Source organism: Pinus tabuliformis, chromosome 2_2, assembly GCF_031772625.1.
Source record: "Pinus tabuliformis cultivar Carrire ecotype Pingquan chromosome 2_2, CPIR1, whole genome shotgun sequence".
Lineage (NCBI taxonomy): Eukaryota > Viridiplantae > Streptophyta > Pinopsida > Pinales > Pinaceae > Pinus > Pinus tabuliformis.
The window spans coordinates 456,826,411-456,843,100 of NC_142300.1; the positions used below are offsets into that span (position 1 = coordinate 456,826,411).

The window sequence follows — 16,690 nt, forward strand, 5'->3', positions numbered from 1 at the left end:
AAGGTGTCCACGCTGTGTAAACATAATTTTTTTTGCCAAAAATGCCTCTCTCAAGAAACCATAATATCGTTGCTCACCCTGTGCGCAACATCTATGGGTAGCAATTATGCACTTGTCTTTTCACTTATTTTCTCTTGTTTAGCTCCCTCAACCAACAAACCTAATTTTCCTCTATCTTTCTCTTGAAGTCTCTATTGTGTTTGTTGAAGATATTCCTTCATTTTTCTGAGTTCCTTCTTCAATGTCCAATGCTTCCTGTAGATGTTCTTTAATTGCTTGTGCAGAGGAAGGGATCTTCTCAACATGTATTTTTCCTCATGCATGGTTGGTTGATAAATGTCCATAAGGTCTCTCAATTTATGCCTAGCCTCTTCATCTTGCTACTTGAGCTCAACAATCTCATCTTGGGCCTCTTTTAATTTCTTCTTCATTCTCATGAAGGTGAACTTCGCTTCATCCTCTTTCTCCTATTATACCATCTTCTCTTTTTTGATTTCTAGCTCTTTAAATGAGGACCTTGTAACCTTGGCTGCTGGTATTTATGCCTTCTTAACCTCTTCCTTGATTACCTTTCTTTTTCCTTTGGACTTGACAATAGCTGGGGTGGCTTTAACCCACAGGGACTTCACTAGGGGAGCAATACCATACCACGTGGGTTCATATTGGGGGATGTATATTGAGGAAAAACTAGCATAATATATTGGGGGATATATATTGAGTTGTCTTTAACCATATGCATGTCTTCACTAGATTGAGTTGTTTTTTCTAGGATGGTCTTCTTTAGTTGCCTATTTTCTTATTGCAACTAGGCTATAACTAAGTAAGCTTCTCTTAATTATTTCTGTAACTCCTTAACTTTATTGTCTTTCTCATCCATAGAACTTATTTGTGGTTGAATTTCCTTAGGCTCAACAAGTTCTTCAGTTGGATTCTCCAATGGTAATCTTTTGGAAGTTGCCTTTGTGAGTGGCTTTCTTGGCACTAGAATCTCCACTACGTCTAGTGATCATTATAGTTTTTTGCCCTTTTTCTTCGGTGATTGCTCAATTGTTGATTGATATATTTTCCTGATAAAACTCTTTAGGGGTGAGAAAGTAGTCCTAGTGGTGGACGAAGGAGTATCCATGTAGCTTGATGTACTTTCAGCAAATTGCACTGTAAACTTGGATGAGGTTAGAAATTCTTGCCATACGTGTCTCCTTTTATGCATCTCTTCTAATACCAATATTTTTATTAGTGAAAAATGAAATAATCTTGAGTCAACTATGCCATTATTCACTCTTACTCTCTCAACCATCTTTCATAAACTCCTGAAGAAGAAAAAGGGTAGATTTAGGGTCTTTTTACCTGATAAATGCATGAGGAACCTGAAGTGACATTGATAGACCCTAGTGAATCTGTCTTCACACGTGAAGTACCTCTAAATTACCTTGAGAATATTATTGTAATGTTCCAATAAATATTCACTCGGCATTATGGCACCAAACTCTTTGTTTTTATACTCCAGTTTCATGAAATCCTTGTAATGCTCCAAATCCATAGGCATTCCTTTGAACCATTTCTCCCACTCCAAAGGTATTTCTATGGCTAATGCTATAGTGGATTCTGACATGATGAATTTTAATTCACCAACATTTACTTCATTTCCATCAAAATTTAGGGAAAATTCTTTGGCACTTCCACATTATACCCTCGTTTTTTTCACAAAATATGGCACAACCTGTTTTCTTAAAGGATACCCTGATGGTAGGGTTTGAGTTGATAAGTGAGGTATCTTGTGGTTCAAACCTCACAATCTCTCCTCCCTTTGTGTTCCTCCTCTTCTCTCGAGTTTCCATTGCTAAAAAAAAGACTCAAAGATACAAAACATGGGTTAGGGTTTGAGGGTTTATCAAGGTTGGGATTTCGAGACGGAGTTGAAAATTCTCCTCAAAACCTAAATCGCTAAAACAATACATAGAGACCACAATTTCTGGCTGGTAATGGAAAGAGATCAAGATGTTTTGTTTAGGCCTCTACGTAGCACCCTAAATGCAACGATAAAGGGAAAATACACTTCTATTGGCCAAACGACAGGCTCAAGATGCTTCCAAACTTTCTAAGACCTCTAATAATTTCAAATTAATTCATGGGCTAACACACTGAAAATTTCATGATTTCAAGGCAAGTGAATAGATGGAAAAATCATTGTTTCTGTGAATAGCACCTTCTATGCATATCGTTAAGGAAATGGAAGGATAAATACCCAAAAATAGCGATGAACTACGTTCCAAAGGATACCAAAAATTCTTATAATTTCAAACAATCATACTCATACGAAAAAGAGAGAGTTCAAATATGGTTTGGTCGATCGAATAAGATGAAAATGGGTTGATTGTGTGCATGCACAACAGTAGTGTGCGCAACACTATGTAAGCAAGAAATATGGGGTTTCAAACTCATTTTTTATTTGGAAATGGGTCAATAATTTTAAATTTGGACAAAATAAAACCCCCAAATCAACACACACACCTGGAACCTGCGTTTGATGAGGAGAAAAGATCCTTTGAGTTGTGTGTAACATTCCCCTGCAACCTGTGCGTAGCAAAAAAACTAATCTCTTTCAAGCCCCTGAAGATGAAATTTCTACAAACTCTAAAGGTTGAAGGATGAACTTGCATGCAATTTGATAGCTTTAAAGAGAAATTTGTTCCTCCTTTGGCATTAATGATACTTTAGGCAGATCAAAAGGTTGAGCGCAACAAAAATAGGATTATGGAAAATTCGATGATGACCTTTGTACATTTGCTAATGTCACTCACCATATATTGTTCTTTAAACCTAATGGACATGACTCTACTGTGACTCTTATGACAATGACCCCAATTTATTCCCATAATGACATCGTTTCCCCATGATTACTAATTTCAAATGATGACCCCTTTATTCTCAGTGGATGGAAATTTCTTCCCTTTTCTAGATCCAAATCTCCAATTTCCCATGTTTGTTTGAATCTTTGTATAATTTCCTTGGTCTGATATTTATTTATAAAAGACTATTTGTTGTTTGTTTTCTACAATCGAATTTAGACACTAATCTATTTGTTGACAGCAGAGGCTCGATCGAGCTATATGAAATTGAAATATTACTTCACATATTGTGTGAACACATGTGTCTCCAAAACTCAATTGAAATATTACTTCACCAACTTTGAAAAATAATAAAAAATATAATTTTGCATACAAAAATAAAAAAATAATATGAATAACTTTGTTGTCAAGGCACAACCGGTTGAAAATGGGTCTCCTTAACAAGGTGACCCATGATCAAACCTCACAGAGGCTATTGTGTCTATGCTAGGGGGAGTGACACACTAAATTCTAGTGTGGCCCAGGCCGGGTGCGATCCCTAGGTCGCTTTGATGGTTTAGATGCCCGAGCCACATCTATGTGTATTAGGAGAAAGTAATTTTTTTTTTTCACTTTCAATTATTTTCTCTCTAATATTGATGTAAAATTAAGGTAGAAATTAATATACTATAATTATGGCCACCATTACTTTTAGACATTATTTATTATTATTATGAATTTTAAATTCTTAATAACAATATTATTATATTATTCGTAAATGTAACATTACATGACAACTCCCCATACTACCATGTGAAACACCTCTAAATACCATACATTTAATATACCATAATATATATGAATAAAAAATAAATTCGATATACCATAATATACATAAACCTATGAATGGAGCGTACATTCAACGAGATTAATGAAAACGTGAATGATGGGTAAAAATATTTTAAATGTAAAAATATAATTTTCTAATTTAAATATTTATTATATATAATTTTCTAATTTATATTTTGAAAATTTATTTTAAATATAAAAAATAATATACTATATGTGCCGTCATGTCATCACGATTCAAAAACATCACCACTATAAATTTAAGAAGAAAACATAGAGTTATAATTTGTGAAGTTATATATATATATATATATATATATATATATATATATATATATATATATATAAAATAAGGAGTAAAATTTAATTTTCATTTAAAAAATCAACGTTTACAAGTGATAAAATTGAAGTTTATTACAGGTGGCGTGGTTTTCCTTGATAACAGTGATGAGTCAAACCGACATTCGCGGATAGCAGCCAGAGATGGCTGTCCTCACTGTTGGTTTGACCCCTGAGTTTGATAGGTTTTGCCACCTTCGGGAAAAAAAAAATAAAAAATTGAAGTTTATTTATTTGTTTTCTAATGAAAATAATAAAGAAATTTATTTTAATATTAAAATTTATGATATAATTTTTAATGGAAATTAATTTTAATATTAAAATTTAGGATATAATTTTTAATGGATTAGATAGATGCTGGATAGAATTTCGTAGGCTGTTATCAAGGATGGAACTTGACGACTAAATTGCTTGTTATGAAGTGATTTGTTTGTTCTTATAAGTAAGAAAATTACAAAACCGTCAAATTTTTTGTTGAAATTATTAATATTGGTAGAGAAGTGCGGAAACTATAAAATTTAATAAATATATCTATTTTGAAATTCCAACCTTCACTGCGATTACCTTTCATTTATGTGCTCCTTTCCCCTTTTAACTCGTGAAATGAGTATTTACCCACGTGTTTGGAAGACCCAAAGTCATGGTTTATCTGCACGTTTTTAAAATTTTTTAGAATGATTAGACTCACAAAATTTATCAGAGATGATCGAATTAACCTCACAGCTTGGACACAATTAGTCTATAGCAAATTAATAGATTTAGGTTTGAATGGGTTATTTGTCCGTATTTGGACGCTAATTGACTATGATTGTTATGATTTTAAGGTGCTGAAATATACAATTAAAAAACCATTTTAAATAATATAAATTAAAATTTAACCTCAATTAATTTTTTCGGAATCTCCAAAAACAAAAATCTCACTGAAAACAAGTCCTCAAAATCAAAAGTTGGAGTCCGCTCCTTTGTCCACACGAATCTAACATTTAGCGGCTCTATGACAACGAGGGCAGGAAAACAAAATCACAGAAAAGGTAACAAGCATCCTGGAAACCACAGTCCTGAATTGGACTCCGGTGCAGTTTTCGGTACTACTATACATACAATACATGACAACCAAACAGACATTTAGGTTAAGTGCCAGTCTGGTCAAACCACTTCTTGCAATTATAGACAGAGCAGAAAGCCTGCAAACAAGTCACCGCCAAAAGTATCGCTGCAGCTACCAGAGACAGGAATTTCCACGACCCGAATACACGTTCATTCAGAAACTCCACCACAGCAACATTCCATTTTCTGTTATAATGTTGGTTAATGTCCTTTATAACCTTGTCCAGATACGCAACTTTTGTGAGAGGAACGCACTTACCCATGCTGTTCCACAGGCTCGCAACCTCTCCATCGTTTCGGAGGTGGTTTGTAATAATTCCGCTCTCTTTCATCAATCTAACATCTTCTTCGCTGTCGATCATCCCGTTTATGAAATCGGTGTATCGTGTGAAAATCAGCGGACCTGGAGCCGCAGAAGATTCAAACGCCACCAGATTTCTCAAGATTACCTCCGTGTTGGCATCCAACCTTACCTTGGGGAGGTAAAGCGTAGCAGTCTTCACATCAAATTTTATTGTGGTGAGGTCGCCATCGGTAGCAACGAATTTGACTCCCGCAGAGGATAAAGTGGCCACGGATGGAATAGCTAGTTCGTCTCGCGTGGGCGGTATGATCTTTTCGGTGGATTCTTCGCTCTCCCCCTTTTCGGCTCCCTGATCTGCATCGTCCTTCTCAGATTTCATCTCATCTTGATCGACAAAAAGAGACAAGGGTTTCTTCAGAGCACTCAGAGCAGGCAGATTCCCAATAATAGAAAGAAGACGTAAGGGCAACTTCATCAGAAATTGCAGAGGCCTCCCGTTCAGCAATCGCCGAGGCAAATCTGTAAGAAATCGAAAGGGACCTACCTTAATAGAGGAGAAAGTCTTCCACAGCAAACTGAAAGCCTGCGTAACGGTTGACATGTTCTCTGTATCAGCCGTGTCTTTCCCTTCATCAGTTGAATTTAAATTTTGATTGCTGGAAACAGGGACGATAGCGTAATACAGCACCTCAAGCACGTGCCCTTTCTCGTTTATATGGAGCTCTGAATCCTCTGGCAACTTGAAGCTGAAAGGCGATAATTCTTGGCACACAAGCCTCAGCAGGCTCGAGAGCCTCTCTTTTCCCTTGGCTCTAGAACCCAACTGCAACTCCAACAGATTTTGCAAAAGAAAGAGCGGCAATTGATTTTCCAGCATCATGAGATCTCTGAAAATGGAGTTGTGGGTAGAACCGGTGCCAGTCGGATGTAAGACTCGTCCCAGCTGCTTGACGTCGACCGCGTCCGAGCTTTTATCGACATGTCTGACATAAAACTGCAAACACTCGAGAAGAAAGGTGGCGTCTAGCGCCATGATCCACGCGAAGGTTTCATCCTTAGAGTCGATGAACTTGTGATAGCAGCTCCGGATTTGCAAATCCCGCTTCTTAAATTCCTCCACAACGACTGACTCAAACTTGTGTCCTTTCATTCTTTTCTGAAACCTGCGAGCAGCTGCCAATTTGTAGCGCTCCATATCATAGAGCTCAGATCTCCAGTGGTGATAGGGACCGATCGAAACGGATTGAGGAGTGTACGCTTCGGGCTTCAGTGCCAATAACTCTTTCGGCACATTAAAGATTGATACATTGAACTCCTCCCCCTCTTCTTTACCCTCTTGCAGTATATCCAGACTTTCTTTGACCTGAATAACCCAATCATTCTCATCGATCTTCGCTTGAGCATTACCCTTAGCTTCCATGTTTCCTAGTCTGACAGAAGCAGGGACAATCAATCAAAGAAAGGAGAAGAAAGAGTTGGAAAATGAGGCACAATCAATCAAACAAACGAGAAGAGTTGGGAATATTCCCCTGAGAGAGTCGAGTGAGTGCGCAGCCTTATAAGAATTTGTGGATGGGTACGCAGGATGGAGGTAATAACCCGTACGCCCTTCCTTGCATATTCAAACCGACTTTATACAGTGTGTATTCCACAGTATCTTCACGTGGTTACTATATTTTTCAATGTGATCTTTGCCACCACAGTGATCATGACTTACCGGGCAGGATTGTACCAACTCTGCTGCATTCTTCATGAGATTTAACCCTTCATCTGTATGCCGGCACGTGATAGTCCTGAGGAATTGTTTGGATGGGAATAAACCAATATTCAACTAATAGGATAAAAACACAATGCAATATTCGTCTAATAGGATAAAACAGTTAGCTAATCAGTAACTCATAAGGTGGTGTTTATGATGATGTTATTTTTTTTTTAAACTTTATGATGATTTGATTGGTAGACATTGTTGCACTTCGTGTTTCATGTGGAATTATTCTTAATTATTGATTTAATTTATATAAATTTTCTATATTAATTTGATTCAAATTCATTTATATGTGAGAGGGTAAAATATGGCTCCCTATCTTTTTCGGCTCCAGATCGCCTCTTGTGCGAGTAAAATATGGCTCTCAGCTTCGCGAAAATCGTTGCTGGCTCATTTCCGTCTGCTTCTAGAGGGCAAGCTCCTGCCCATATCGTCAGTGAAGCCCCAACTCCCACTGTCTAGATGGTCCAGGCCTCACTCGATGAGGCTTTGAAGTTTTCTGAAAGCGCCCTAATCTACCGGTTCAATGGCTTTTGGCCGCGGCTGACAGCTCTCCACAATTGGATCTCGGAGGTATGGAAGCCTGTCATTTCTGATGAAATTAATATCTACCCCTGTGCTAGGGGTTTCTTTATAGTAGATTTTGAAAATCCTAAAAGCAGACAATGCATTCTAGATTCCGGCCCTTGGTTTTGGGAAAAATCAGGCCTATTCATGAAGCCATGGAACCCATCATTCGATCCATCAACTGCAGTCATAACCTTAGCGCCAGTTTGGGTGAGATTGCCAAGTCTACCCTTGCATCTCTGGAATCTCTCCTCGCTAAAAGCCATTGGAAATGCAATTGGGGAATTTTACTGTAGGTGTCCAGAAATAGAGGAATATGCCAGAACCACATATGCACGCATTTGTGTGGAAATGGACTTCAGCGCCGGATTCCCAGCAGAAATAAACCTAACAAGTAAAGACTATGTGTGGAACCAGAAACTTGATTATGAAAGTGTCATCTTCAGATGTCGATCTTGCTTTGAGACGGGCCATCTAGCCAAAAATTGCCCAAAAGCCTCTGAGAAAAATTCTGCTAGAAAAAACCACCACAGATCTACTTGGTGGGAAGGAGCGCAAAAAGAACACTACACTGTGATCAAAGAAGAACACTCTAGAGAAAACTCTGAATCATAAGAAATCGGGCAAGAAAGAAACAACTCTCAGGACAAGCAGGGAGAAAGCCCTGCCCAACAACAAAAAAGTGAACTCGACAACCCTTCAAGCATCAACAATTATGAGGATTCGAATACCGCACAAAATAAATCTTCATTTAATAGCAAAACAGATCTCCTAGACGAAACTTCTTCTCCGACTACCTTCAAAAGGACGAACACAATAAATTGCGAAGCTAAGACACCAATGTCCCAAGAACCAGAAGAGATGAAGGAAATGCAAGATAAAGGAAGTTGGAAGATCGTAGAAAAAAAAAAGAAAGCTACAACACCAATCTTGCCAAGAAAGACGAGGAGCCAGTTAATTAAAATATAAAAAAACTATAGGTCCGATAGACCAATTTGGTTTCAGTGGACGTTAACCACCACCATCATCATCATCATCATGAAAATTTTATATAAATAAATTTGGTAATTGATAAAATGAGATATTATATATATATATACATTTCTTTTATTGTAATATATAATTTAATGAATATTTTTATTTTACATTTGTATCTTATTATTTTTTTAATGGATTGTTTTGATGATATTCTAGATTGTTTTTTAAATCACAATAATAACATTCACTCTTCCCTTATGGAAGAATCTTATTGTAAAATATTATTTCAAAATCAAGTATCATTAAAAACACTTCAATTTATCAAATGGGGTCCGCATAATTTAGTTGGTTTAAAGGAAAGTAAATAGTGTAGATTCTAAAGTAATAATCAAGATAGACATGACCCATGACAAACCTTGATAATGATAAAAAGCAAATAAAGGCTTTACTCCAAGATGCCACCGACCTTGGATGCTCACTGAGAGAAGAGCGATTTTACTCAACTATCATATAAAAGATATGCTTAAAGCTATTCTTCACGTTTTTTTATTATTTCATGACATATTATTTTTATAAAACTTATTTTTATTCCACAATCGTATAAACCAAAAAGTTACAGTATTTGGTTATATTTTATAAAAAATTGTTTTCTTATTAATTTTTAAAGAAGTAAAATATGATTTTTAATTAATTGGTAAAAGAAGAAAAAGACTGAAAGATTAAAGATTACTCAAAGAAGTGTGGCATCATACTTTCACGACTGACGTAACTAAGGAGAGACTTCCAACCCTAGATACCTTGCCCACCTTGGCCTCTTTATTTTTTCGATTTTTTTTAAATTATAATGAAAATTTTGTTTTGTTTTTTTTTTTTTTCAAATTTCAATTTTTTATAATTATGATTGATAAATTTGAATAAAAGAAATCCATTATGCTTTATGTCTCTCCAGCAGGGTTATTTTCAACTGAACTGGAGATTCTGATAATTTGAAAACTCATACCTAAAGCTTTTGCAGCTGCCCTCTGACAATCCAAATCCACAGTGAAAACTCCAAAGTGAGAAATAATACTTACATGGTTTGGAATCGTTGATTTGGTATGTATTCTCTTTATGAAGAACAGTGATTTCTTCTTTATACCTCACGAAGTGTAAACCAGAGATAATTCTGCTCGGCCACAACGTCGATTAGTTCATCTCTATGATACCTCGTTATTAACTAAAGAGAAAACTGCGATGGACAAATCATATTCCCTATCCCACTTTATCTCTTCCCATTTATCGTCTTTATTTTTATTCTTTTAAATGGATATAAATTGCAGGACATATATCTCCCTTCATAAATAGAAATACCCTTATTTACATGTTCAACTTTATTGCTAAAAAATATATATATCTATTTAATACATTTTAAAAGGTAAATAATCAATTAAAAATAATTTATACATATTTAGAATTTTATAATAAATACAATTTCAAAAATTGTATTAAGATTTGTAGCATAATTGTAAATATGTATTTTGAAAGTATTATAAGCAACTAAATTATAGTAAGTATAAGTATTTTAGAGCTAACACAAAATATTAAACACACATTTCATGTTATACATTATATGCTTTTTTGCAAAGATTAAATTGGAAATCAAAATTTTCAAAACATAACTATAAATAAAAATAATTGTTATTAACTTATTTTTCTTCCTAGAGTCAGTACTCATGAGTCTTTTTACTTTTAACCATTTGTCTAAGATTTGACCCTTCTTTTGGCTTTTGTCTACAGTCATTGGGACCTAGTGTTTGATAGAGTACTTGTAACCCTCCAGTCTCATGGGCCACCATTACTCATAGAGGTTGGAGACGAGATTTCTCAGTTTGGTCCTTGCAACCTTAACTCATGTTTTAGAGGCTTACTTTTTTCTAGGAGATCAATTCAAAGCCACATCTTATCTTATCTCTTCGAGTTGGCTTGGGTGCATTATTAGAGAAGTTTCCTAACTTCTCTTTACCCAAAGCGTCTACATTCATCCATCTTGGAAGTCCTCTTAGTCTTTATATATTGGTCCATCCTTGAGGTTAGGCTAATTTTTGAGTTACATAGTTTTGGGGAGTTAGAATCACTATGCTATTTTGATTCTATGAGAGATTGTGAGTTATTTTTGTCTTAGGTCATATTGCTTAGAGAGGGGGACACTCTGCCAAAATCTGGAGGAGAAGATCCATATGATGGTCTAATAATCTTTATAATCTGTTTATTTCATGGTTAGTAGAAGTGAGGGTTCCTTTCCATTTAATTTGTGTTTATAATCAATTGTTCATGTCTATTTCTTTCAGCCGACGATCCTATGCGGAAGGCCATTTGTGTGGTTTTCCTAGTGGTGATTATGTGCAGGATTCAGATCTATTGTAGAGGACATGATCTCTTGGTTGGAGTAGGAATTATTTTTCTCGAATCAAACACTTGCCATCAACCTGTGTCGATCTCAAGTACAAAAATTGATAAGGAACACTACACATGGATGGTTGATCTGCTTGTACGATTTGGGGATCTACTTGTTTATACAGTTTTTGTCACATTTCATATACTCTTGTATCTAGTAGTCTTGTTAGGGCCAATACTATGGAGCACTAGCTCTCAGTGGCTATGTATAAATTCCCATAATAGAACTAGTGACTCTACTGGGGATTTTTCTATATTTGTCTTAAGATCTCTTCTCTTTTGCTTTGGATATATATATTTTTAGGTCTTCCTGAATTTGTCTGTGCAATTGCGAGTCATTTTGAGTTTTATATCTGGTAGTTCGACCTTGATTCCATCTTATTACTAACACATTTCTTTAAAATCCAAATTTCTTCCACAGTCGTTGGCACAAAAGGGGTTACAAAGTGACTCTGCCAGAACCACTAGGTGGATCACTACATCTCCGTAATTGTACCGTTGCAGAGATGAACTGTGGAGGTCTCCTTCCATGTGATTGTGCTATGAGTTCTAAAATATTTTGAGAGGTCCTATAGGAATTTGTATTTTTAGACTTCATGTTCTTCAGCATATTTTCTGAGTCTAGTGTTATCACCTAAAAATGATCACCTAGCCATTTCTAACTAGGTGGATTGAAATACACCATTTAGATTTAATTTTACCATAGTAAAATCACTTTCACTCTGGAAAATAATTTAGTAAACCACTTTTATTAAATTATTTTTTGATTTAAATTAAAAAACCCATGAGAATAATTAGACAAATTATTACTTATTTAATTTTCTCTAGGAATAATTATTAAATCATTATTTAAATAATTATTCATTGTCACATTTGACTAAATGCCTTAAGAATATTTACATAAATCACTATTTATTTAATTTTCTTTATTTCTGTTATTAGAATAATTATTAAATCACTATTTAATAATTATTTAGATTTCACACCATTCTTAATTCTCGCGAAATAATTAATAAACCATTTTATTTTTTAATTTCTTCTATTTTTTGGTTGAGCTCCCATTTTGAGTTCCTTGCATTTTGTTTGGGTTTTTTACATATTGAGAGAGAAGATTATTTTCTGAAGCATCAAGGACATCAAAGGACCCATCCCATGAAGGGGGACTTATAGACCCATTTGTAGATCTCCTTCACCAAGTGTTTTTAATAAAAGATTCATCTGATTAAAGTCTTTCCATTTGGGTTAATGCATAGGATATCTTCCATTGTTGCTTTCTATTTTTGGTCATCTATATGTTTATTGTAGGTTTTCCATTTTTATTGCAGATCTGAATCGCTAGCAACCATCAACTTGTTTGTGCCATAGTGACTTAAGTGAAGTGTTTTTGGTATACCTTCCAAGAAATTTCACACTAAAAAATGGTGACTCCACTAGGTCTTTAGTTACATTTGTTGTCAACAAATGAGGACTCCACTGGTGTAATAACAACGTTCCTGGGTTAGTTAAGTTTCAGAAAATTTTAGGGTTTTATACAACTATCTTTGGGTTCCCAATTTTTATTTATAGCATTATTTCTTTTTTTGTCAAATTTTCGAATTCTGGCGGTTTTCTAGCTCTTTTCACAGGTCACAGGTACTAGCTGAGCAGGAGACGAAAAAAATTGTGTGAGATATGCTGACTGAGAGTCCTGGGGGAAAAATCACTTTTCAACCCCTCAAGTGAGCCGCAGATAGCACTTTTTTGCCCAAAATCTATGTTTTTCTCAGTTTTAGGTCAGTTCCTCTGTTTTGGAAACTTTCCGGAAATTTTCCATTTTTTTTTCAAAATTGCCGAGAGTGTTGTTTGTAAACTGGTCTAGGTACTTCACTTATTTTTTCAATCTCCCTTAGGCCTGGATTCACTTTATTTGTCTCTTTTAGGAAGGGAAAAACCCCCTTAGGGTTTAGAGTACATCTCCACATTGTTACAAACAGATTTTTCGATTAAGGATTCTGGGGTTTTCAACATTTTCAACCACTAATTCTCAGAGTCTGATCCACTACCTTTCATATCTTTTGGATAGGTTTCTTTTACATTTTCTCCTTTTGGATTTCGGGTTTTCCTTTTCACCCTTAGGATCCCCTTGAGCATCCTAGGTTTTAGAGCTTCAAACCTATCCTTTGTGGCATTTTTCACCTCTGATTTTTGTTGTTTGTCTGCACCATTTACAATAGATTAGAGGCTCTAGATCTCACTTCCTTGAAATTAGATCATTTAGGCCCTTTTATGTGTCATTGAGTAGCTTTTTTTTCCCTGTCTTGTGCAGCCGCTTAGTAACCCTTGTGGGTGGGGTTTTGTGTGCTTCATTAGCTATTTATTTTTGTCATTTTCATATTTATTTACAGTATTTCATCATTTTACTTTCAGTAGCACATGGCATCATGAAACATTCTTAATTAACTCATCCACTTGACACATTATTTTCACACATTCACACCATAAGAGAAGGTGAGCTTGGTTAACACCGCCAAGCCAAGATTTCAAACACTACACCTCAATAAATCAACACACATAGATTAAGCCCACTTGGCCACTAGGGCCAAGCAATCTCTGTAGTGTAGGTTTTGGATCAGTGGGATATGCTTCCAATAACACCCATCAACTGCTTTCATTGAGACATAGAAGATGACATATTAGGGATCTTAAAATCCTTCACCATCCCATGCTCCAAAGTTGGAGTGCGTTAGAAACCCGATTAAGAAGGGGTTAAGATGGGTCATCGTGTGAGTAGTTCACCTCGGGGGCACCCAACCTATGGAAGGGAATCCCGCGCGATGGCTAACTACCAAGAAGCTCAAGACTCGACCACCGTCATGGGACGAAGGTAACTGTACTAACCAATCATAGGAAAACACCCTATAGGACTAGCTGTGGGAAGTAGTTGGTTCTCTACCCTACCTCTTTCTGGACATATCTACTTGTGAGGATGAGATTCCGTGAAGTAAGAAGTTCTTTGGAAGGACATATGAAACATTATATATCTAGGATTATTTGATGATTTGGTCACCTATAGGCTAGAGGTATTTTTATTTGATAGGATGTGTTTTTTTGTATTAGAGTAACATCATTAAAATGGTTAGTTTACACATGGCACCACTGCAATAGGTGTTTTCTTTTGTTTGTTGCTTTTCTATTCCTATCATCACCCTTTAGTAGTTAGATCATTATTGTCTGGACATCATTGCGCCCCCTAAGCATTTGTCACGTCGAATTCGAGGTCTTCACCCTTAGTTCTCATTAGGACATATTACTCCTCCCCATCGAGTTAGAGTGCATCTTCCTAGTCCTCCATCGAGTCATCACTCTGATTCTGATTCTGCTAATTCATCCTGCTCATCCTTTGATTATGCATCTTCTCAACCCTGTATTGCCATCATGTCAGGCACCAACGTGGGTGCGGGAACCTAGGGTGGTAACCCAGGTACCAACTAGGGTGCCCCCACCAAGGTAATCCCCACTGGTGTGTCCACTCCTACTCCATTGCTTCCTTTTATGGATGGTTTAAGTCTCCTCGAGTTTAGCTAGTTTATGAATGATCCTCTTTTGCATGATCCCACATGGCCAACTATGCCTACTAAAATCCCTTCATATATCCCAAAGTTTGAAGGTAATCCTGGAGAAGATCCCACTAATCATGTTCATTCATTCCACATGTGGTGTTCATCAAATTCAATTACTGAAGACTCCATCTATCTTCATTTGTTCCAATGAATGCTCACTGAAGCTGCTACTAAGTGGTATGTTGATCCACCCAGAGCTACTCATTCCACCTTAGAGACTCTTGCCACAACTTTTCTGTCATATTTCCAGTTACCTTTCTGTTATGATACCAGTACCTCTATGTTATGATACCAGTACCAAATTTTTGGCTTCCTTCGGTCAAACTTCTACGACTCGTCATTCCGACATGTTGGACACCTAATCCTAAATGGGTTAGTGTGGAAGTCGAATGGACAAAAGTAGTCCAAGAGACCTTGGGATCTGAAACCCAAGAGTCACATAATGTACTATAAATGTAAATCTCTTGTTAATAAAAAAAGTGTACTCGCATGATTTATCTTTCATATTGTCTTTGTTTTCCATGTGTGTTTAACATGGTATCAGAGCAGGCGTATTCCTGCCCTGCATAATTACTGTGAGCCATTTGGTTTATGGCCTTTATGTGCAGGTTATTTCTGCCATGACTTCTGCATTTCATAAATATTTTCTCAGCTAAATTCTAGCTGCAACCTCTGTCAATTTTCCAGCCCTATTTTTAGAATTCCTAAAATTAATTGTAACTCCTTGACTGCGCCCTCTGCACTCCCTGGGCTGTGCATATTCCTTTCCTGCGTGCTGTCTGCACTGTCCATGAGCGTTTCATTAAAAAAAAAAAAAAGGAGGCGCTGTGCGTTAACATACCTATCCGCTCTATGGTATTCGCTCTTGCTCCTTCATCCAGAAAAGAGTCCTTTAAAGACCCTCCTGCCTTTTTGATGATTTGTATTGATTCCAAGTTTGTACTCCCCTTCAGCCGCATCACTGCATCAACAGCCAATGATGCAAAATGTTGTTTGTCTTGTGCAAGGATTTTGGAACTGAGTGTTGTCATTGCAATATTCATCAGGTCGGACCGGAAGGATTCTGAATTTGCCTTATTGTCCCAAACCCGCTGTTCTAAAGCATTGCGAGCACACTCAGCAGCCATTCTATAACCAGAGATAATTGTCATAGGGTGAATCTTCATTGCTACTAGTTTTTCTGCCTCTCGCAAGAGCTCGCCAGCCAAAACAACTACTGAAGTGGTTCCATCTCCTACCTCATCATCTGGGACTTTCGAGATGTCGACCATTACTTTGGCAGCGGGATTATCTATGTGAAGCGATTTCAATATAGTAGCGCCATCATTTGTAACGGTGACACTATGTCCCCTGCCTGTGGATTGCAAAATTTTGTCCATCCCTTTAGGTCCTAGAGTCGTCTTTACAAGGTCGGCTATTGCCATGCCACCAACAAACGAAGCCATCCTGGCCCGTTCACCCTTCTCGTCCCTGGCATCGTCTTTAAATAACCTTTCAGTTGCCATGTCTGAGAGCAGGAAACGTTAACTGTAGAATCGATCGCCTCCTTTCTTCCGAAGGCTTCTGTCCGCCGGGAAGGAAAATATTTGATTGCAGAGGGAAGTAGAGTCTTGAGCGTAAAGCGAGGGTTGGGTTAAAACACCAAAGGAAAAACAGACAGAGAAAGATAGCCTGATTCCCGGAGACATACAAAAGACAACGGCCTTATTCTCTTACCGGAGAGAGACAGGAGCGGCAGAGCATATGGAAGCTTTCGGGCAAATAAGTCTTCCAAAGCCTCTCTCAACGTTCATAGATAGGAACGATCGCGGAGTCCTACAATCAGATATATAAGGCTGTTACGCTTTATAGCTTGGCTGAATAAACATTAGATTTGTGTGAAAGATTGATATCGACGGAGTTTCTATTATATCTTATAAGA

General features: G+C 36.7%; 2 pseudogenes; both read right to left on the reverse strand.

Moving 5' to 3' along the window:
* Positions 1-4,913: 4,913 nt before the first annotated feature.
* LOC149193231 (putative UPF0481 protein At3g02645 pseudogene) lies at positions 4,914-7,006 on the reverse strand (annotated as a pseudogene).
* Positions 7,007-15,479: 8,473 nt separating this feature from the next.
* LOC149193232 (T-complex protein 1 subunit beta pseudogene) lies at positions 15,480-16,274 on the reverse strand (annotated as a pseudogene).
* Between the last annotated feature and the right edge of the window lie 416 nt (positions 16,275-16,690).